Consider the following 22756-nt stretch of genomic DNA (forward strand, 5'->3'; position numbering starts at 1 on the left):
CACCGCCAGGATTTTTGCCTGAGCGCGCTGGCGTTGATTTGCGCTCTTTTTCCCATTTCCCGGAATCGGGAGAAGTTTCCCATCCACATCTGTCTGTGAATGATACTCGCAAGATGTTTCCCTCTCCTGAATCAATGGCAAAGGTCTGGTGGCTTGTTGGTCTTTGCAAGTTGTGGGCAGTTCCTTTTAATATGTCCTTGTGTCCCACACCCAAAGCACTGTCTGTCTGCACTGGAGTTGCCCTTTGCATAATTTGCAAGAACTTCCCTAACACGTTTTTCAATTTGATCCTCCAAGTGTTCCTCCATGATGGAAGCAACATGTTGTGGTGTCCCCACCTTGCTGCACGCCTCGATCATGTCTGCCAAGGTGGCCTGGTGCGGCATCATGCTGATGATCCGTCTGCACTCCGGATTGGCATTGGAGAACGCAAGGCTTTTGACCAGGTGTGGTTTCGCTTCCTCCTCACTCACCTGCCGCTCCACTGCCTGAGAAAGACGATCCACGAATGAAGAAAACGGCTCTGAAGGACCCTGTTTGATCTCAGTCTAGATGTTGTCCTGGACCCCCGTTGGAGCAATCTGAAGAATTGCCCTCCGTGCTGCCTCTTTGATGTCGCTGAGCACGTGACACAGGAGCCTCACCGCCTGTTGAGTTAGACCGTCCTCAGGAGGATCACCAGCAAGCTGCACCATGGTGAGGTTTGCATTTGGCCCGCCCTGGTATCTGGCTCTCAGCTCCTCTAGGGATCTCCTCCACGCCTTCTGCCACATGAGAGCTTGGGTGTCTGTAAGAACTGATGTTGCAAGATATTTAAGATCATATGGTGTTAAGTCATACATGCCAAAAATACTTTTTAACATCTTCTTGAAATATGGTGATGACAACCCATTGTCCCAAATGGCCTTAGCTAAATCTTTGATTGCTCCACAATCCAGGTGTTCCCATCTCGGGTTTTGGCCCTGAGCGTCATAGTTCACTGGCATCATTATGTTTCCCAAGCCCTGTAATAAACCTTTCTCCTTCTCCAACTCTGCTCGAATGTCCTGCCAGTCCACTTTTGCACTCTGCAAAGCCGTAAATTCAGTGGGTACTTGCCTGTAGAGTGGAGTCATCTGCTGTGGCTGCAGCTCTGGTGCAGCAGCACTCACCGATACCAACGGCGTCTGCAGCATCTGCGAAGATGAAGGCTGAGAGTCTCTGGAGAAAAGTGAAGCATCTGCTGTGGAGGAGAACACACGACTGCCCTGCATTATTTGGAAAATTTTTGGAAGATGAACCAACAGTTCTGGCTGTGACTCCAAGGCTGTGTTTAAATATTGTAAAAGAAATTCAACAACCCCCTTTGATATTAAAATTGACTCTCCCTGCCCCGAAATTTTGGCAGACCTTGATTTTGGAATTGTCCAAGCTGGGACACTCTCCGAAGCAGTGATGCGTATCGTTTCATCCCGTTGCTGCGCCTCAGCAGAAGTGTCCTGAGTCCCGCACTGTTCCGGTGTCAGTGGAGGTTCCTGCTGCCGTGCAGATGTGACCTTTTTCACCCTGGAGTTTTTCTTATAAGAAACTGGAAAAAAGTCCTGCAATGTCACGGTCCCACCACAGGGTGGCGCAGTGCCGTGACCGGACAAGTTCTGTGCCGCCTGTTGCAATGTTGTGGTTCCGCCGCTAGATGGCGCTGCCGCCTGACCAGCTGAGGTGGGAACCGCACTCTGCTCTTCAATCTGCACTTCCGATAAACATTTGAGCATTTCTTCTGACAATTGATTTACATTTGCAAATCCCGCAATATTCCTGATAAACCTTTAAGCATTTCTCCTAACAACTGATTCACGTTTGCGATCCCTGCAATCGGAGAAACTGACTCTTGTTGCAATAATTGTTCTAATTTGGCCATGTCTGAAGCTGACAGGGATTGGCCATGGGCTTGGGCTGTCTGTTGCCATAGGAACGATGATGGAACCGTGCCCTGAGGAATTTTTACATCCTGGCCATGCCTTGTCCCTGCCTGCATCATCACGGAGGAGTGAACGCTTCTGCTCCAACCCTGGCTATGCTTCGGCCTCGCTCTGCCCCGCACCGCCTCTGATTCAGAGCCACTGTCGTACCCCCCGAGACTGACATAACCACTCTCCTGTTCCCATTCCGGCTTTGGCATCTCCCCAGGGGATGAAGGGTTGAGCCTGGAGCAGACAGTGTCTGTGATGAGCTCCAGAGGAGCTGAGCCCAGGGGCTGCTGGCCAAGGCCCTGGCCCAGTGAGCATTTCTCAGCTGGCAGGGCGGCCTGAGAAGGGAAAAGGGGAATGCACCAGACCAGGAACCATGGAACCAAGGGACCATTGTTACACTGTGGGGCCATGTGAGAAGAAGTGACCATTGGGACACTGTGGGGCCTTGTGAGACCAAGGGACCATTGGGACACTGTGGGACCATGTGAGATCAAGAGACCATTGGGATACTGTGAGTCCTCATGGATTCATGGACACCACTGTGACATTGCTGGGCCTCATGGAAGCAAGGGGACCCTAGTGACGCCGTGTGCCTCAGTGGAATGTAGGCATCATTGTGATACTGTGAGGCCCCATCCAACCAAGGCTCCATTGGGACACTGCGAGACCCCATGGAAACAAAGCTCCAGGATAACACAGAGAGGCTGCCTGTAATCAGTGCTCCATTGTGACCCTGTGGAGCCAAAGGAGAGCGTTGTGACACTGCAAAGCCCCATGGTCCATTGGTCCAAAGGTCCATTGTGACATTGCAGGACTCATGGAACAGAGGAGTCACATGACACTGTGGGGCCTGTGGAACCATGAAGAACATTGTGACACTGCAAGGCCTCAAGGAATCATTAGGACTGTTATATGTCTATAGGATAATTCGTGCAAATAAAATTGTCATCTATTTTATAGTTATGTGCTGTTAAATTATACTCTTATAAGAAGTTTTTAAATTGCACAAGCCAGCAACAGTGATTGCAACACCATGTCAAAGCCACCTGGACAAGAGAGGGAGGACTTTATTTACAAGCGAACGAAAGTGGCCAGCTGTCTTGGTTAGACAAGACAGGAGTCTGTGAAAGAGGGCAAAGCCTCCTGTACAATGGAGAACGGCAAACCCCCCTCCCCCTGAATTACCAGGATCTTTAAATTAAAAGGCTCTCAGGCAAAGATATGGGAGTGGGAGTAACAATTCTTTACTAGGAGAAAACTGGACAACAATTTAAAAAAAGGCAAATGCAATCGGTACAAACAAAACCAGTGAAAGAAAAAAAAGTCTAGAACCTGAGGATTGCCAGTATCAGGTTTGCTGGGACAATTGCTTTCCCTTGCAATAGTTGATGAGTTGCAGCTGAAGTGGTGATCTTTAGAAGGGTATAATTTTCCTCTGAAGATCTGGTGGCAGTGGGGGCCGGTCTTCCTCTGCGCCGGGGTTGCCTCTGAGCTCCGCTGCCGTCGCCTCTGCGCGCGCCGGCTGCTTCGCTGCGAGTGCCGCCGAAGAGAGAGAGAGCGAGAGCTGCTTTCCCCGGGAATCCCGCACAGAGAGAGAGAGCTGCTTCTCTCGGAGTCCCGCGAAGAAGAGAGAGAGAGCTGCTTCTCTCGGAGTCCCGCGAAGAAGAGAGAGAGAGCTGCTTCTCTCGGAGTCCCGCGAAGAAGAGAGAGAGAGCTGCTTCCCCCCTCTGGGTGGGACCCCTCACGGTGTTACATTTTTTCAGCCCTTCATTGAATCAGTCAAAGGTGTATACACAAACCATTGTCTCTGAGAGAGATAACAAAAAACCTGTCCAACCGGTTCGCCTTCGACAGATGGCAAATGGAATACAAGCTTATCTTACAACCCAGGACATTATCCACCCCTTATTCTATTTCCATCTGCACACCATGAAATCTTACACCCAGTTCTCTCTTAAGACTAAGTTTCCCTGTGGTACACAGCGGGTCTCCCCATCTTCCTGCATTACCCACCAAGTGTAACCAGGTCCTTGAGCAAAGACAATCCCACGAATGGGTTGGTCTTTGCCTGAGGTGGGATTAATCCAAACAGTTTTCCCTAAAATACCTTTCATATGTACTACAGGGACCTTATCTCCATCTACTGCGTGTAAGGGTTCTGACTGAGCAGGGCCAGCTCGATTGACAGACCCCCGGGTGTTGACCATCCAGGTTGCTTTTGCCAGGTTAATTTCCCAGTTTCTAAATGTTCCCCCACCGAGTGCCTTCAGGGTAGTCTTAAGGAGTCCGTTGCACCGTTCAACTTTGCCGGCAGCTGGAGCATGATAGGGAATATGATATATCCATTCGATACCATGTTCTCTGGCCCAGGTGTTGATAAGGCTGTTCTTGAAATGGGTGCCGTTGTCAGACTCAATTCTCTCAGGGGTGCCGTGTCTCCACAGGACTTGTTTTTCCAAGCCTAAGATGGTGTTCCGGGCAGTGGCATGAGGTACAGGGAAAGTCTCCAGCCATCCAGTGGTGGCTTCTACCATGGTCAGCACGTAGCGCTTGCCTTGGCGTGTCTGGGGCAGTGTGATGTAGTCAATCTGCCAGGCCTCCCCATACTTGTACTTGGACCACCGCCCACCATACCATAGGGGCTTCACTCTCTTGGCCTGTTTGATGGCAGCACACGTCTCACAGTCATGGATAACCTGGGAAACACTGTCCATGGTTAGATCCACCCCTCGGTCTCGTGCCCACTTGTAGGTGGCATCTCTGCCCTGATGACCTGAGGCATCATGAGCCCATCGAGCCAGGAACAACTCCCCCTTATGGTGCCAATCTAAGTCTATCTTTGACACCTCTATTTTTGCTGCCTGATCTACCTGCTCGTTGTTCCGGTGCTCCTCATTAGCCCGACTTTTGGGGACATGGGCATCTACATGACGGACTTTCACCGTCAGCTTTTCCACCCGAGAGGCAATGTCTTTCCATATATCAGCAGCCCAGATTGGCTTTCCTCTACGTTGCCAGTTGGCCTTCCTCCACCTTCCCAGCCAGCCCCACAGAGCATTGGCTACCATCCATGAATCAGTATAAAGGTAGAGCTTTGGCCACTTTTCCCTTTCAGCAATGTCCAGAGCCAGCTGAACGGCCTTGAGTTCAGCGAGTTGGCTCGATCCACCTTCTCCTTCGGTAGCTTGTGCAACTTGGCGTGTGGGGCTCCATACGGCTGCTTTCCACTTCCGGTTCATCCCTACGATGCGACAGGAACCGTCAGTGAAAAGAGCGTAGCAGGTCTCCTCTGCTGGTAGTTGGTTGTATGGTGGAGCTTCTTCAGCCCTTGCCACTTGTACCTGCTCCTCATCATCAGTGAGACCAAAGTTTTCACCTTCTGGCCAGTTCGTAATTATCTCCAAAATCCCAGGGCGATTCAGGTTTCCAATACGGGCGCGTTGAGTGATGAGGGCAATCCATTTGCTCCATGTGGCGTCAGTGGCATGGTGGGTAGTAGGAACCTTTCCTTTAAACATCCACCCCAGCACCGGTAGTCGGGGTGCCAGGAGGAGTTGTGTTTCTGTGCCAATTACTTCCGAGGCTGCTTGAACTCCTTCAAAGGCAGCCAAGATTTCCTTCTCTGTGGGAGTGTAGTTGGCTTCAGACCCTCTGTAACTTCGGCTCCAGAATCCCAGTGGTCGGCCTCGAGTCTCCCCAGGCACTTTCTGCCAAAGGCTCCAAGACAACCCATGGTTCCCGGCTGCAGAGTAGAGCACATTCTTGACCTCTGGTCCCGTTCTGACTGGGCCAAGGGCTACAGCATGAGCGATCTCCTGCTTGATCTGGGTGAAGGCTTGTTGCTGCTCAGGGCCCCAGTGGAAATCATTCTTCTTTCGGGTAACCAGATAAAGAGGGCTCACAATCTGGCTATACTCGGGAATGTGCATTCTCCAGAAACCTATGGCACCCAGGAAAGCTTGTGTTTCCTTTTTGCTGGTTGGTGGGGACATAGCTGTGATCTTGTTGATGACCTCAGTGGGAATCTGGCGCCGTCCATCTTGCCATTTCACTCCCAGGAACTGGATCTCTCGGGCAGGTCCCTTGACTTTGCTCTTCTTGATGGCAAAGACAGCTTCTAGTAGTATCTGGATGATCCTCTCACCTTTCTCAAACACTTCTGCCGCTGTGCTCCCCCACACAATGATGTCATCAATGTATTGCAGGTGTTCTGGAGCCTCACCCTTTTCTAGTGCAGCCTGGATCAGTCCATGGCAGATGGTGGGGCTGTGTTTCCACCCCTGGGGCAGTCGGTTCCAGGTGTACTGCACGCCCCTCCAGGTGAAAGCAAACTGAGGCCTGCATTCTGCTGCCAGAGGAATGGAGAAAAACGCATTAGCAATATCAATGGTGGCATACCACTTTGCTGCCTTGGACTCCAGCTCGTACTGGAGTTCCAGCATGTCCGGCACAGCAGCGCTCAGCGGTGGAGTCACTTCATTTAAGCCACGATAGTCCACAGTCAATCTCCATTCTTTGTCAGATTTGCGCACAGGCCAGATGGGGCTGTTGAAGGGTGAGTGGGTTTTGCTGACCACCCCTTGGCTCTCCAGCTCCCGAATCATTTTGTGGATGGGGATCACGGCATCTCGATCCGTCCGATACTGCCGGCGGTGCACTGTCGAGGTCGCAATTGGCACGCGTTGTTCTTCCACCCTTAGGAGTCCTACTGCAGAGGGGTTTTCTGACAGTCCAGGCAAGGTGTTCAATTGCTTAATGTCTTCTGCCTCTACAGCGGCTATTCCAAAAGCCCACCTGAGTCCCTTTGGGTCTTTGTAATATCCGTTCCGGAGGAAGTCTATGCCTAGGATACACGGAGCATCTGGGCCAGTCACTATAGGGTGTTTCTTCCACTCCTTCCCAGTCAGGCTCACCTCAGCTTCCACCAGAGTCAATTGTTGTGATCCCCCTGTCACACCAGCAATGGAAACAGGCTCTGCCCCCACATGTCCCGATGGTATCAGAGTACACTGTGCACCAGTATCAACTAAAGCATCATATTTTTGTGGCTCTGATGTGCCAGGCCATCGGATCCACACTGTCCAGAAGATCCGGTTTTCCCGTGCCTCTCCCTGGCTAGAGACAGGGCCCCTCTAACACTGGTTATCATTCCTTCCCTGGGCATACATACTAGAGGTCCCTTCAAGGGGGTCTGACAGATCGTACCCACAAGCTTGGTCACGGGAGGTTGAGGCTACCTTCACTTTGGTGGAACTCCCCCGGTTAGAGTTTCCCTCCTTGAGTTGACGGACTCGTGCTGCCAGGACAGAAGTGGGTTTCCCATCCCACCTCCCCATGTCTTCCCCATGGTCACGCAGGAAGAACCACAGATTAGCCCTTGGGGTGTACTCTCTCTCTCTAGCTGGGGATTGTTGGGTGCTGATTCTGGGGCCTGTGACTCTCACGGGTGCTGTATTAACCTTCCTTATCTCCTCCCTCATCTCCTCTTTAAACTCCTTAATCACAGCTGAGATATGAGCCTGCATTGGGCCATTAATCATACTCTCATAATTCCTAAGTTTGTTGGCAACAGAACCTATTGTCTCCCGGTGGGTGTCAGCATTGATCGTTGCAATGAAGGTGGCGTATTGAGATGGCCCAAGATTTGCCAGACTCCACAGCATTTGTCCCGTACACCTGACCTTGTCAGGGTCATCATTGTGTCGTCCATCCCTCCCAAAGAGTACCTCCAATACTGCCACTTCCCTCAGCTGTTGGATCCCTTCCTCGAGGGTCTTCCAGCGCATTCTATGATGGTGCTCTTGCATTCTCTCTCTGTGGATAAACCTCTCCCTGACACTCATTAAGAGCCGCTCCCAGAGAGAAAGGGACCCTGGTTCCCTTACAAAAACCTGATTTATACCCGAGTCCTGGGTCAAGGGTCCCAAGTTCCTTGCCTCACCACCGTCCAGCTGCACGCCTGTACCCATAAGATCCCAAACCCGGAGTAGCCAGGTAGCATAAGCCTCACGCCCTCGTCGCACAATGTCTTTATGCAGATTGCGAAGACTTTCGTACGTCAGGGACTCGGTGATGATAGCAATCTCTGGCTCCCCTGTGGGTTGTGAGGTTCCTCCATTCCTGTCCCTATCTGCAGGGTGCTCTGCTTTCACCTTAGACTTCCTTGTTTCTACCGGGGCCACTGCTGCTGACCGTGACTGCCCTTGTGGTTCAGCTGGAACCTGGACAGTTGTAACATTAGTGGGTTCCACAGCTGTACTATTAGACTGTCCCTCCTCAAGGCAAAGGGCCGGTTTCTCACCAGCTGGGGAAATGCACTCCTTCAGCATCTCTCGTATCTCCTTAACCAGAACCCTCACCCAATCTGGGCGGTTCATTTCTGAGGTGGGCTGTGGGGCAGGGTCAGGCTCTGGAGCAGCAGCATCTCGAGTCTGTGGTGTAGGTGTGAGGGTAGTTATCCAGGTTAATCTTCCCTTATCTCTGAATGCTAAATATAACAGGACTATCAGCAACACCACCCATTGTATGGTATCATTAGCACTTATAAAGGATCTTAACCCTTTGAGAACTGGTGGAGCAGACCCGAAAAGATGGTTAAAAGGTTGAGAGAAAGTTTGCCCAGGTGCTATTTCCTCGCAGTAGGTACCGTTATTAAAGTAACCCCAAAAACATACAGTTAACGCGTGATAGCTATGAATCCATGTACCTGCCTTCCAGAGGAAATTAAAGATCCATGAATTCCTCACCCAATTAACCCAGAAGCCAAACTTGATAACAGACACCGTAGCCTTAGTTATAGGACCCATTTTTAGATAAGGGTCTGCAAATGGGAAAAGTATAGCTACGATCACATGCCACCCAAACCAAGGTAAACTAGACCACATGGTGATGCTGAAGATGTTTTTACACACAACAAAACCAAATTACTTAAGAACTGTTAATCATTTTTCCCTCTCAATGCCCTCGGGCCTCACGTTGATGCGCCAAATTCTGTCTTGGTTAGACAAGACAGGAGTCTGTGAAAGAGGGCAAAGCCTCCTGTACAATGGAGAACGGCAAACCTCCCTCCCCCTGAATTACCAGGATCTTTAAATTAAAAGGCTCTCAGGCAAAGATATGGGAGTGGGAGTAACAATTCTTTACTAGGAGAAAACTGGACAACAATTTAAAAAAAGGCAAATGCAATCGGTACAAACAAAACCAGTGAAAGAAAAAAAAGTCTAGAACCTGAGGATTGCCAGTATCAGGTTTGCTGGGACAATTGCTTTCCCTTGCAATAGTTGATGAGTTGCAGCTGAAGTGGTGATCTTTAGAAGGGTATAATTTTCCTCTGAAGATCTGGTGGCAGTGGGGGCCGGTCTTCCTCTGCGCCGGGGTTGCCTCTGAGCTCCGCTGCCGTCGCCTCTGCGCGCGCCGGCTGCTTCGCTGCGAGTGCCGCCGAAGAGAGAGAGAGCGAGAGCTGCTTTCCCCGGGAATCCCGCGCAGAGAGAGAGAGCTGCTTCTCTCGGAGTCCCGCGAAGAAGAGAGAGAGAGCTGCTTCTCTCGGAGTCCCGCGAAGAAGAGAGAGAGAGCTGCTTCTCTCGGAGTCCCGCGAAGAAGAGAGAGAGAGCTGCTTCCCCCCTCTGGGTGGGACCCCTCACGGTGTTACATTTTTTCAGCCCTTCATTGAATCAGTCAAAGGTGTATACACAAACCATTGTCTCTGAGAGAGATAACAAAAAACCTGTCCAACCGGTTCGCCTTCGACAGATGGCAAATGGAATACAAGCTTATCTTACAACCCAGGACACCAGCCCAGAGAGGGATCGTGCATCAAGGTTGTCCGAGAAACACCCGGACAATAAATACACGATAAATATCCGAGACCGAGATAGTCAGAGCCATCAGGTAGGTACATCTCAAATCCGAATTCCGGGACTGCAAACACAGGTCTTCATCACTCGACGGACATGTATTGTTCAACTTGCCACAGAGAAAAGAACTCCACATGAATACATGCACTCCAAAAGGGAAGAAAAGGGAGTCTGGCTCAGGCGTGGAAAATGGTATAAAAATGGGTCAGACAGGACGGTCGGTGTGAAGCATAGAGGACCCTCTGCTGCAGCTGTCAAACCTGTGTCTCACCCGGTGGCAATCCCGGGCTCCACACTGACTTTTTTTTATAGTGGCTTTTTTCCATTTTTCTCAAAACTTATATTTGGTACAATTAATAACTTTTATTAAATTAATAACTAATAACTTGGAGCCTTTCATTTCTAACATGTTTATCACATTCGGTTTCTCATGATAAGCCTATCTACTTCTGCTAATTCTGAGATGGGGAAAATGAACTGTCATGATTCCCGCTTGCACTAGAGGATTGTGACACGGGCTGACTTTGTGATGCCAGAGTCTTCTGTGCCATCACAGCGCAACTGTATGACATCCCAGAGTGATAGAGCAGCACTGGCTCTGTGACATCACAAGAGGGATTTGTGAGATCCCAGGGTGGGCTGTGACATCCCAGGAGGCAGTGTGACATCTCAGGGGCTCTGTGACCTTACTGGGGAGGTCACTTCAAGCCAGCTCCCACTCACAGTTCCTCCCAGAGAAGTCCAAAGCTGCTGGTGCACAGTGGCATCCCGTGTCCCTCTGGGTCCCCCTGCCCCTGGCGCTGCAGCCTCCTCCTGAGGATGTTCGAGGAGATCAAGCCCAGAGCCTGACACGGGGACAGGGGCTCAGGGCCCTCAAAGTTGGAACAGGGAGACAGGGACCCCCTAGCAGCATCCCTGTGCCCCAGGGCCAGAGCTTGGCCAGGGCTCCTTCACCCTCTTATGAAGGAGGGCTTGAGAGCACTTATAAAAATCCCCAGCAGGGGAGTAGCATAAAACAGCTTTAATATTAAGTGACAGCACCACAGAGTTCCTTGGCAAGAGTCACTCTGCTCCTGACTGGACACTTCAGGCACAGCAAGGAAACAAAGGAACAACAAAACCAAACAAAATCCAGGCAATCAAACCAAAAAGGAGTCAAGAAGTGTACCGGTGTCTGTGTGTCTCTGTTTCTTATTGTGTGTGTGTGTGAGTGTGTGTGTGACGAAAGGACAGTGAGGGCAAGGATAAAAGGAATACAGCCTAAAAGCTAAACAGAGCTGTGGAATAACACTTAACAATATTCAACTTCGCTTATAACTTCTATTAAGCTTCACAAATTAGCAAAAGAACAACTCTTAGCAGCATTTAACTTTGCTTACAGCTTGTGACTTTGTCGCTATAAGACACGTGAAAGCACGACGCGAGCCACCTGCTATTTGCAAGGTAAAGATAAAAGTTTATACTCTGACTCTTATTTCTGTACTTTCCCAAAGGTGACATTGGATTGGAGAGTGAGTGAGCCACCTGTCCAAAGACATTGGACAAACCACTAGTACATCAAGTTTGTCCACCCCCATAAAAGATTGTAAACAATATGTTGTTGACAGAAATTGTGTGGGAAGGTTCTCCAACAGAATGGAAACTCAGAAGGCTTTAGAAAATCTTAAGAATCAGGGTGACATGACTTAACCTTACTTCCAGGCCTGACTGGCTCAGCTATCCAAGGCATCCAAAGCCCTCAGGGAGCAGCATATCTGCCACATTTCCCTGAGCACAGGCACTCCTGTGTGCACACAGACACAAAGAGTCACTACAAGGCACCTGTGCGAACTTCCCCTGAGCAAAGGGAAATGTTCCCTGTGGAGGCTTTGGCATCTCCCCAGGAAATGAAGGGTTGAGCCTGGAGCAGACAGTGTCTGTGATGAGCTCCAGAGGAGCTGAGCCCAGGGGCTGCTGGCCAAGGCCCTGGCCCAGTGAGCATTTCTCAGCTGGCAGGACGGCCTGAGAAGGGGAAAGGGGAATGCACCAGACCAGGAACCATGGAACCAAGGGACCATTGTTACACTGTGGGGCCATGTGAGAAGAAGTGACCATTGGGACACTGTGGGGCCTTGTGAGACCAAGGGACCATTGGGACACTGTGGGACCATGTGAGATCAAGAGACCATTGGGACACTGTGAGTCCTCATGGATTCATGGACACCACTGTGACATTGCTGGGCCTCATGGAAGCAAGGGGACCCTAGTGACGCCGTGTGCCTCAGTGGAATGTAGGCATCATTGTGACACTGTGAGGCCCCATCCAACCAAGGCTCCATTGGGACACTGCGAGACCCCACGGAAACAAAGCTCCAGGGTAACACAGAGAGGCTGCCTGTAATCAGTGCTCCATTGTGACCCTGTGGAGCCAAAGGAGAGCGTTGTGACACTGCAAAGCCCCATGGTCCATTGGTCCAAAGGTCCATTGTGACATTGCAGGACTCATGGAACAGAGGAGTCACATGACACTGTGGGGCCTGTGGAACCATGGAGAACATTGTGACACTGCAAGGCCTCAAGGAATCATTAGGACTGTTATATGTCTATAGGATAATTCGTGCAAATAAAATTGTCATCTATTTTATGGTTATGTGCTGTTAAATTATACTCTTATAAGAAGTTTTTAAATTGCACAAGCCAGCAACAGTGATTGCAACACCATGTCGAAGCCACCTGGACGAGAGAGGGAGGACTTTATTTACAAGCGAACTAAAGTGGCCAGCCCAGAGAGGGATCGTGCATCAAGGTTGTCCGAGAAACACCCGGACGATAAATACACGATAAATATCCGAGACCGAGATAGTCAGAGCCATCAGGGAGGTACATCTCAAATCCGAATTCCGGGACTGCAAACACAGGTCTTCATCACTCGACGGACATGTATTGTTCAACTTGCCACAGAGAAAAGAACTCCACATGAATACATGCACTCCAAAAAGGAAGAAAAGGGAGTCTGGCTCAGGCATGGAAAATGGTATAAAAATGGGTCAGACAGGACGGTCGGTGTGAAGCATAGAGGACCCTCTGCTGCAGCTGTCAAACCTGTGTCTCACCCGGTGGCAATCCCAGGCTCCACACTGACGTTTTTTTATAGTGGCTTTTTTCCATTTTTCTCAAAATTTATATTTGGTACACTTAATAACTTTTATTAAAATAATAACTAATAACTTGGAGCCTTTCATTTCTAACATGTTTATCACATTCGGTTTCTCATGATAAGCCTATCTACTTCTGCGAATTCTGAGGTGGGGAAAATGAACTGTCATGATTCCCGCTTGCACTAGAGGATTGTGACACGGGCTGACTTTGTGATGCCAGAGTCTTCTGTGCCATCACAGCGCAACTGTATGACATCCCAGAGTGATAGAGCAGCACTGGCTCTGTGACATCACAAGAGGGATTTGTGAGATCCCAGGGTGGGCTGTGACATCCCAGGAGGCAGTGTGACATCTCAGGGGCTCTGTGACCTTACTGGGGAGGTCACTTCAAGCCAGCTCCCACTCACAGTTCCTCCCAGAGAAGTCCAAAGCTGCTGGTGCACAGTGGTATCCCGTGTCCCTCTGGGTCCCCCTGCCCCTGGCGCTGCAGCCTCCCCCTGAGGATGTTCGAGGAGATCAAGTCCAGAGCCTGACACGGGGACAGGGGCTCAGGGCCTTCAAACTTGGAAAAGGGAGACAGGGACTCCCTAGCAGCATCCCTGTGCCCCAGGGCCAGAGCTTGGCCAGGGCTCCTTCACCCTCTTATGAAGGAGGGCTTGAGAGCACTTATAAAAATCCCCAGCAGGGGAGTAGCATAAAACAGCTTTAATATTAAGTGACAGCACCACAGAGTTCCTTGGCAAGAGTCACTCTGCTCCTGACTGGAAACTTCAGCACAGCAAGGAAACAAAGCAACAATAAAACCAAACAAAATCCAGGCAATCAAACCAAAAAGGAGTCAAGAACTGTCCCGGTGTCTGTGTGTCTCTGTGTGTTTTTGTGTGAGTGTGTATGTTAATGTGTGTGTGTGTGTGTGACGAAAGGACAGTGAGGGCAAGGATAAAAGGAATACAGCCTAAAAGCTAAACAGAGCTGTGGAATAACACTTAACAATATTCAACTTCACTTATAACTTCTATTAAGCTTCACAAATTAGCAAAAGAACAACTCTTAGCAGCATTTAACTTTGCTTACAGCTTGTGACTTTGTCGCTATAAGACACGTGAAAGCACAACGCGAGCCACCTGCTATTTGCAAGGTAAAGATAAAAGTTTATTCTCTGACTCCAACTTTTATACTTTCCCAAAGGTGACATTGGATTGGAGAGTGAATGGGCCACCTGTCCAAAGACATTGGACAAACCACTAGTACATCAAGTTTCTCCGCCCCCATAAAAGAATGTAAACAATATGTTGTTGACAGAAATTGTGTGGGAAGGTTCTCCAACAGAACGGAAACTCAGAAGGCTTTAGAAAATCTTAAGAATCAGGGTGACATGACTTAACCTTACTTCCAGGCCTGACTGGCTCAGCTATCCAAGGCATCCAAAGCCCTCAGAGAGCAGCATATCTGCCACATTTCCCTGAGCACAGGCACTCCTGTGTGCACACAGACACAAAGAGTCACTACAAGGCACGTGTGTGAAATTCCCCTGAGCAAAAATAAATGTTCCCTGTGGAGGCTTTGGCATCTCCCCAGGAAATGAAGGGTTGAGCCTGGAGCAGACAGTGTCTGTGATGAGCTCCAGAGGAGCTGAGCCCAGGGGCTGCTGGCCAAGGCCCTGGCCCAGTGAGCATTTCTCAGCTGGCAGGACGGCCTGAGAAGGGGAAAGGGGAATGCACCAGACCAGGAACCATGGAACCAAGGGACCATTGTTACACTGTGGGGCCATGTGAGAAGAAGTGACCATTGGGACACTGTGGGGCCTTGTGAGACCAAGGGACCATTGGGACACTGTGGGACCATGTGAGATCAAGAGACCATTGGGACACTGTGAGTCCTCATGGATTCATGGACACCACTGTGACATTGCTGGGCCTCATGGAAGCAAGGGGACCCTAGTGACGCCGTGTGCCTCAGTGGAATGTAGGCATCATTGTGACACTGTGAGGCCCCATCCAACCAAGGCTCCATTGGGACACTGCGAGACCCCACGGAAACAAAGCTCCAGGGTAACACAGAGAGGCTGCCTGTAATCAGTGCTCCATTGTGACCCTGTGGAGCCAAAGGAGAGCGTTGTGACACTGCAAAGCCCCATGGTCCATTGGTCCAAAGGTCCATTGTGACATTGCAGGACTCATGGAACAGAGGAGTCACATGACACTGTGGGGCCTGTGGAACCATGGAGAACATTGTGACACTGCAAGGCCTCAAGGAATCATTAGGACTGTTATATGTCTATAGGATAATTCGTGCAAATAAAATTGTCATCTATTTTATGGTTATGTGCTGTTAAATTATACTCTTATAAGAAGTTTTTAAATTGCACAAGCCAGCAACAGTGATTGCAACACCATGTCGAAGCCACCTGGACAAGAGAGGGAGGACTTTATTTACAAGCGAACTAAAGTGGCCAGCCCAGAGAGGGATCGTGCATCAAGGTTGTCCGAGAAACACCTGGACGATAAATACACGATAAATATCCGAGACCGAGATAGTCAGAGCCATCAGGGAGGTACATCTCAAATCCGAATTCCGGGACTGCAAACACAGGTGTTCATCACTCTCCGGACATGTATTGTTCAACTTGCCACAGAGAAAAGAACTCCACATGAATACATGCACTCCAAAAAGGAAGAAAAGGGAGTCTGGCTCAGGCATGGAAAACCGTATAAAAATGGGTCAGACAGGATGGTCGGTGTGAAGCATAGAGGACCCTCTGCTGCAGCTGTCAAATCTGTTTCTCACCCGGTGGCAATCCTGGGCTCCACACTGACTTTTTTTTATAGTGGCTTTTTTTCATTTTTCTCAAAATTTATTTTTGGTATATTTAGTAACTTTTATTAAAATAATAAGTAATTACTTGGCGCCTTTCATTTATAACATGTTTATCACATTCTGTTTCTCATGATAAGCACAGCTACCCAACATAAATTTGACAAGCAATGAGTTAATGGATCCGGCTACTGTTAACTATGAAGAAAGCTTATTTATCTACTTCTGGTAACACAGCATCATCTAATTTAACTATCATCTTAACTTTCCTAGAATTCTTAAGTCTTCAAAATTAGTGTCTCACAGAGGATCAGAAAGGGGCCATCACCCCATGATCCATGTGATCAAGTGAAGCCAAATTTATTGTACAGAAATCTATATTTATAATATTTTCTAATGTCCATGTCCCTCTAGGTAATACATGATTGACCAATCCTAACTGTGTACACATCAAAGACTAAATCCTAATTGGATCACCTGATTCTACACATATATTCTGTGGTCGTCTAGCCCACCCTTAGTTCTCTTTTTTTCCCACTTTCTCAATCTTTGCTGACAGCTTGCTGATTCTCGCTGACTCTTCTGTCTTCAAGTATTCACTGTACTTAGTCCTTGAACTGACTACTTTGTTACCAGAAGCCTGGAGTGTGCATCTGCTGAACGTGTCCATTGTCCTGCAAAAAATCCTCAACATCCTACGATTTGGCAGAAAGTGAAATGGCTTCTCTGGTGAACTTAGAGCTTGATAGATTGCACTTATTAGTGAAGAACTTTGAATGTGTTCATTTTTCCACAAGCTAGGAGGGTTTGAGCAGGCTGCCTGAGGTGTATCAACAGCTTGCACCATGGCCAAGTGTGGGAGTGAAGACCTGCCTTCTGAGGAACTGGGAAATGTTTGTGCTTGACAATGAGAAGAAAAACGGTGAGCGTGAGACTGAGAACACAACACAAACATCACCTCCTGAGCCGGAGAAGGACACCTTACCAGAGACATCCCCAGCTCAGACAGAGAACTGCAGGCAACAGACACTGGCAGACATGGTTACCATGACTGTTCCTGACCAAAATCCACCTTATCCTTCCTGTGGTTCCTGGGTGAACTGTGTGTTAGGCTTGATTGAACATCTGAGGGTAGCCCATGGGAAAAGGAGGGTTTGTTTTCGGTGTGCTAAATGTGAGTAAGAGATGAGTAATTATCACAGCATTGTTTGTCACCTTCCTAAATGCAAGGAAACAGCACAAATGGCTTCAGCCAGGGAGTGGATCTGTGAGGTATGTGGCAGGGACTTAAAGACAAAAATTGGTCTGAGACAACCCAAAAGATTAGCACACTCATGGGTTATAAATCAGGAAAGGGTTGCTGCTTCCTGTTATAAATTGTGACACGACAATTTGAAGTGTCTTAATTCAATAAAGCAATTTTATTTAAAATACCAAGTGAGTAAGGCAGGCAAAGCACAGCGCTGGGTGGCCGGGGAGTCTCCTGCTCCACCAACGGCGCACAAAAATGTTCTGTCCCAACCTTCCTTTTATCCCCCCCTTCTCCTTGCAGGCGTGACTCTCCAGATGTAGTCTGAGTCTGGTCGTTGTGATAGCTTCTAAGTCTCTTCTTTTGAGATACAGCAAGCAGACCAGATACACACACCCAGGACTCTAATCTCAACCTCCTTATCACCTTGTAAGCAAATAAGCATTTCAAAGACACACCAGTACATTCTTATGCAAACCAAGGTAAGCGAGCATACCACAGTGAACAAATGATCTTCCACTTATCTCAATTCCCCCCTTTTTCTTGTTCATCTTTATTTTGTTCACTGAATCTTTGTAACTCTTGGTGACTTAGTATTAGGGTCTCATCTACATCGTGTATGGGTTCATATTTTGCCCTAATGAGCATTAAATGTGCTGCCTCTAAGCGTCCCTTCACTATTTCTATTGCCTTATTGAAGATGCATGGCCCAAAGGTCAGTCCCAATATTATCAGTATCAGAGGTCCTGCAAGGGTGGATAACAAGGTAGTTAACCAAGGAGATTGAGTGAACCATGATTCATACCAACTTTGCTGTGCCTCTCTTTCCCTCTTTCTCTGCTCTAATCTTCTCCTTAATTCTGCCATGGTGTCTGTAACAACTCCAGTATGATCAGCGTATGCACAGCATTCCTCCTTCAGGGCTACACACAATCCCCCTTGTAATAATAGCAAGTCTAAACCCCTTCCGTTCTGCAACACCACCTCAGATAGGGACCTTAATGATTTTACCAATCCATCGATGGCCTGCTCAATTTTACTCAGATCTTCATCTACTGAAATTCTTAATGCTTTAAATTCCTTTTGTTGATTTACTAGGGATGCCACCCCAGTTCCAGCTCCTATTCCCCCGATGGTAAGGAGAGTTGCAATAGTTAAGGCAGTGAGGGGTTCCCTTTTCATTAGATGGTGTTCTGGCACAGTTTGTTGTTCATATATGTAGTCACTTGTATGGTAGGTAATTCTGGGCATAATCGTTACCTGGATGCAGTAGTCTTGGCTTGGATTAAACAGTTTCAGTGAGATGCACGGTGTGACACCCAGATTGTTACATACCCACTTTCTATTACTCCACAAAGGAATTCTCTTTGTGTTGGGATTTTTCCTAGGCATCTCCCTTTCCCTGTTACCTGAGCCAAGGTAAGCCCCGGTGTTGTCTCTTTACCCTTTTTCCACAAACACTGATTAGTTCCATTCACTCTTCTGGGCTTTACAGTGACCCCTATGGCTTCATAAAATGGGGGTCTTAAATTATAGCACAGCCAACAGTCTTCCGTCAGTTTTGGGTTGGTTCTATTTAGGACACCATAACTCGCTTTCATAACCTTCCAGAGTATATTACCCTCCTGGGTTTTTTCCTGTTTGTCTCCTGAAGTGTTTTCATTCTGAATTTTATTCTGGGTCTGATCCCTTTCTTTTGTTTGGTTGGCTAAAACAACCTCCTTTCCTAATAACACTGGGTTTGGCCCTACAGGTTCAGGATCAGGGGGCACAATTTCCTTCTTTATAAATATTAAGCTACCAAAATTGCCAAAATCAGCCGAATATAAACGAACGACCCAAGTTTTTCCAATTAACCATATACTATCCTCTGGCCTTAATGCAGTAATTTGTATATTCCTGCAAATATTTTCTGGGGGTTTATGACCTGTCCAGTAGCCGGGAGGAATACAACCATCTGGCTTCCAGACCACTTTAATGTATGGATCAGGAGTGGGGGGGTCCCATGTACCAGCTATTGTTTCACAACCCCAATATGCACACCAGGACTATTGCAATAACCTTTACCAGGATTCGAAGCAGGACACATATAAAACGATGAAACCCAATGGGAACCCCAACAAGTACCTAAGGATGCCACAGGTAACTGGAAAGTGGGAGCTCCAGCTGCAGTATTGCTCCTTATAACTCGTGAATCCTCCCATCTTCCTAAAGTCCACTTGAAAGGTTCATGAGTTGTTACTTCCGCAGTATTACAAGATATACAAAGGAAAATCACAAGCAGTAAGCAAATGGCATGTGGGGTCTGGTTTCTCACACTGCAAGAATTATACCCTTGTGACTTCTTTCCCTCTATTAGCTGGTTATCACCAAAATACCCTTGAGCCCAAAAACTATTTCTGCCTTTGTTACTCCCAGTCCCGGGGTAGTTCCGCAAATATTGCTTGCGTATTCCATCCTGAGGGCTCCTTCCTCCACAGCTGTTTACTCCTCTGCCTCGCCCGTCGACTCGGGTGCTTCGAGCCACAGGGTGTACCATCTTCTCGGCAGCAAGAGTATTCTTCAGGAGGGGATTTATGCCCTCTAGTGCCTTGCCGCATGCAATAAGAACGCCAATTCTGATCTTTTGCCTCTGGTGCGGTACAACTGACCCCTTTTAGGTCTTTCCTACAAAGGCCTTCTATGATCTCTGCCACAAATGGGCTCGGCTCGTTTGTATGGTAGCAGTAATAGTCTGGGCGAATGCCCTTTGAGAAAATTTCCCACCACTCTTTAGATTCCAATCGGATTTCCCCTCTAGTCACTTTACAGGTCAGTACCCAAGCTGTAATCTCTCTTTGTACGTTCCAACAGGAATTGCAAGTTCCTCGTGGAGGATACCCTCTGTTGCAATGTGACCACCACCGTTCCCCACACACCTTACAGATATAGCATACAAAAGGATAGCAATTACAATTTTGATTTTTACACTTTACTCTAACACTTGAATTACTAATTAGTCCACTATCTAAGTAATATAAGTCTGATGTGTATTCAATCTGATAAGAGTCCATTAGTTTCTCTGTAACTTCAATTTCAGGTTCCCGGGAGGACTGGTTACTTGCCACACAGTGTTGTTAACTGGTCCTTTTACTCAACTGGCATGTGTCCATCCTCTTTCTGCAGTCCGAATTGCAGTTTCTGTAGTGAGTAACACAAGATAAGGACCTTCCCATTGTGGGGTTAGTGTAGATTCTTTCCAGGATTTTATTCACACATAGTCTCCTGGGTATATTTTATGTATTTTTAAATCTAAAGGGGGTCTTTGCGTAATGATTCCTTTTTCCCAAAGTTCATTGCGGCGTTTCATTAAGGCAATAATATATGAGGTTATTTTATAGTCCTTCAACCGGAGGTGGTCTCGGGGTTCCTCCAAATCATATGGCATCCCGTATAGCATTTCAAAAGAGGAAATCCCAGCATCTGCTCTGGGTCTTGTTCTTATGTACAATAGGGCTAAAGGGAGACACTTGACCCATGTCAATTTTGTTTCTATTATTAATTTGGTTAATTGCTTTTTTAGTTCCCCATTCATTCTTTCCGCTCTTCCCGAACTTTGGGGATGCCATGGGGTATGGTATTCCCACTTAATTCCCAGAGCATATGAGATATCCTCAGTTATTTTGGACACAAAGTGGGGTCCCCTATCAGAATCTATTGTTTCTACTATCCCATATCTAGGGATTATTTCTTCTAATAATATTCTGACCACTGTCTGAGCAGTAGTCCGAGTAGTGGGGTAAGCTTCTACAAAATGGGTGAGATGATCTACTATTACTAGCAAATATTTATATCTACCCACTTTAGGCAATTCAGTGAAGTCTATTTGTATTTTGGCAAAAGGCCTGTGAGCTAATTCCCTTCCTCCCATTCAAATACAAAGTAATCCCTACTTTTCTCATCCAGGGGGCATGCCCAAAAGGCATCCTTTAGATCAATAACACTATACCATCGATTTTCAGGTCCCAGACGGCTCAACAAAGTATATGGATTTGCAACTACTGGAAACTGGGGCAAAGTCCTCTTATTTATTTCTCTTAAATCCTGCACCAATCTGTAGGACCCATCTGACTTTTTTACAGGCAGGATGGGAGTATTGAAGGGAGACATACAGGGCTCTAAAAGCCCTTTTTCCAATAATCTATCTATTTCAGGTTTTAGTCCTAATTTTCCCTCCCTAGGGATAGGGTATTGTTTTATTCTTATGGGTTTGCCAGGATCACTTATTTCCACTGAGAAAGGCTTAATCTGCAATTTCCCCACTGTTTCTGGGGTATACCACACCTCAGGATTAATTTTCTTTTCATCCTCCACCCTTAAAGGGCAGAGCTTTATCTGTAATTCTTTATTTATAACTTCTAAATTAATACCCAATTCTATTATCAGATCTCTCCCTAATAAATTGTAATCTGCTTCAGGTACCAGTAGTAAAGAACCTATACCAAATTTGGAATCAGTTTCTACCATCACATCCTTGATAACAGATACCTCAAAGGGCTCTCCTTTTGCCCCAATTACATGTACAGTGTCAGATGACTTTTTACATTCAAGTGGCAAGGCTTGCACCGTGGATCTTTCAGCCCCGGTATCCACTAAAAATTCCATCTCTTGTTGTTGGGGTCCCACTTTAAGCTTTACCAAGGGCTCCTTATGATGTTTCTTCCCCAACAAATAGAGCTCTTGACACCCCTAATCTTCCTTAAAGGCCTTCTCATCCGCTATCCGTTGTCTGCATCCCCTCTTCATATGTCCCTTCTTTCCACAGTAGAAGCAGACAATTTCACTACTTCTTCCTTTTCCTTCCCTAGAAATATAACTCTGCTCCCAATTCTCCCTTTGTTCTACATTCCTTGCACGGGAATTAGGGTTAGGCCCTTCCCGCACAACTGCAGCCATAATCCTCCTCCCTTCTCACAAAAACCTTCTGCGCTTCCCTCAAGAGCTCCTCTAATCCTCTAGTCTGCCGTGAACAAAATCCTTAGTATTGACTGTAACTCCTCCCATGTGTACACATTGGGCCCCAAAAATTGGTCCAACCGTTCTGCCACTCCTAGAGGATCGTTCAACAAATGTCCCATTTCCTTCTTAAAGTCCCTGACTTGCCCAGAGTCTAAAGGCACAGTTACATAGGCAACCCCTGCTATTTGGGGTGGCTGACCTTCCTGTCCCGCTTGGGGATTTGGGATCATACCAATGCTTTGTTCTCTTAGGGGAAACATCCCCAATTCCTGTTCCTTTTTCCTAGTCTGACTTCTAGTTACCCTACGATTGTTTTCCCTTGTTCCTCCACTCTCTGCCTCATCATCAGAGTCTGAAGGAGCCGTGGGGACCCCGGGGCCAACCGGGTCCGCAGGCAGCTGGGGATATATAGTTTGACTAGCAGGGGGTGGGAGTGGAGGAATATATGGAGGAGGAACGTAGGGGGGCATATTATCTTCCTCCTTGTTTTTCTTGTTCTTTTCCCTGGCTGATAAGGCAAATAGTTTTGTCCTTGTCTCCCCAACTGTCCACAGGGAAGCATATTCGCTCTCTTCTGAATCAAAGGCTTCCTTTGAGTTAACATATATATTTAGAGCCTGACAAATCCAATCCTCAAAGGACCCGAATACCGGCCAATACAAATGGTCTCCCCTAATTTGTTTCCCCCCCGCACACTTCCATACAATAATGTATCATTTTAACTTTGTCTTTCCCTTTTCTAGATGGGAAAGCATC

This window comes from Lonchura striata, chromosome 27, assembly GCF_046129695.1.
Source record: "Lonchura striata isolate bLonStr1 chromosome 27, bLonStr1.mat, whole genome shotgun sequence".
Taxonomy (NCBI): domain Eukaryota; kingdom Metazoa; phylum Chordata; class Aves; order Passeriformes; family Estrildidae; genus Lonchura; species Lonchura striata.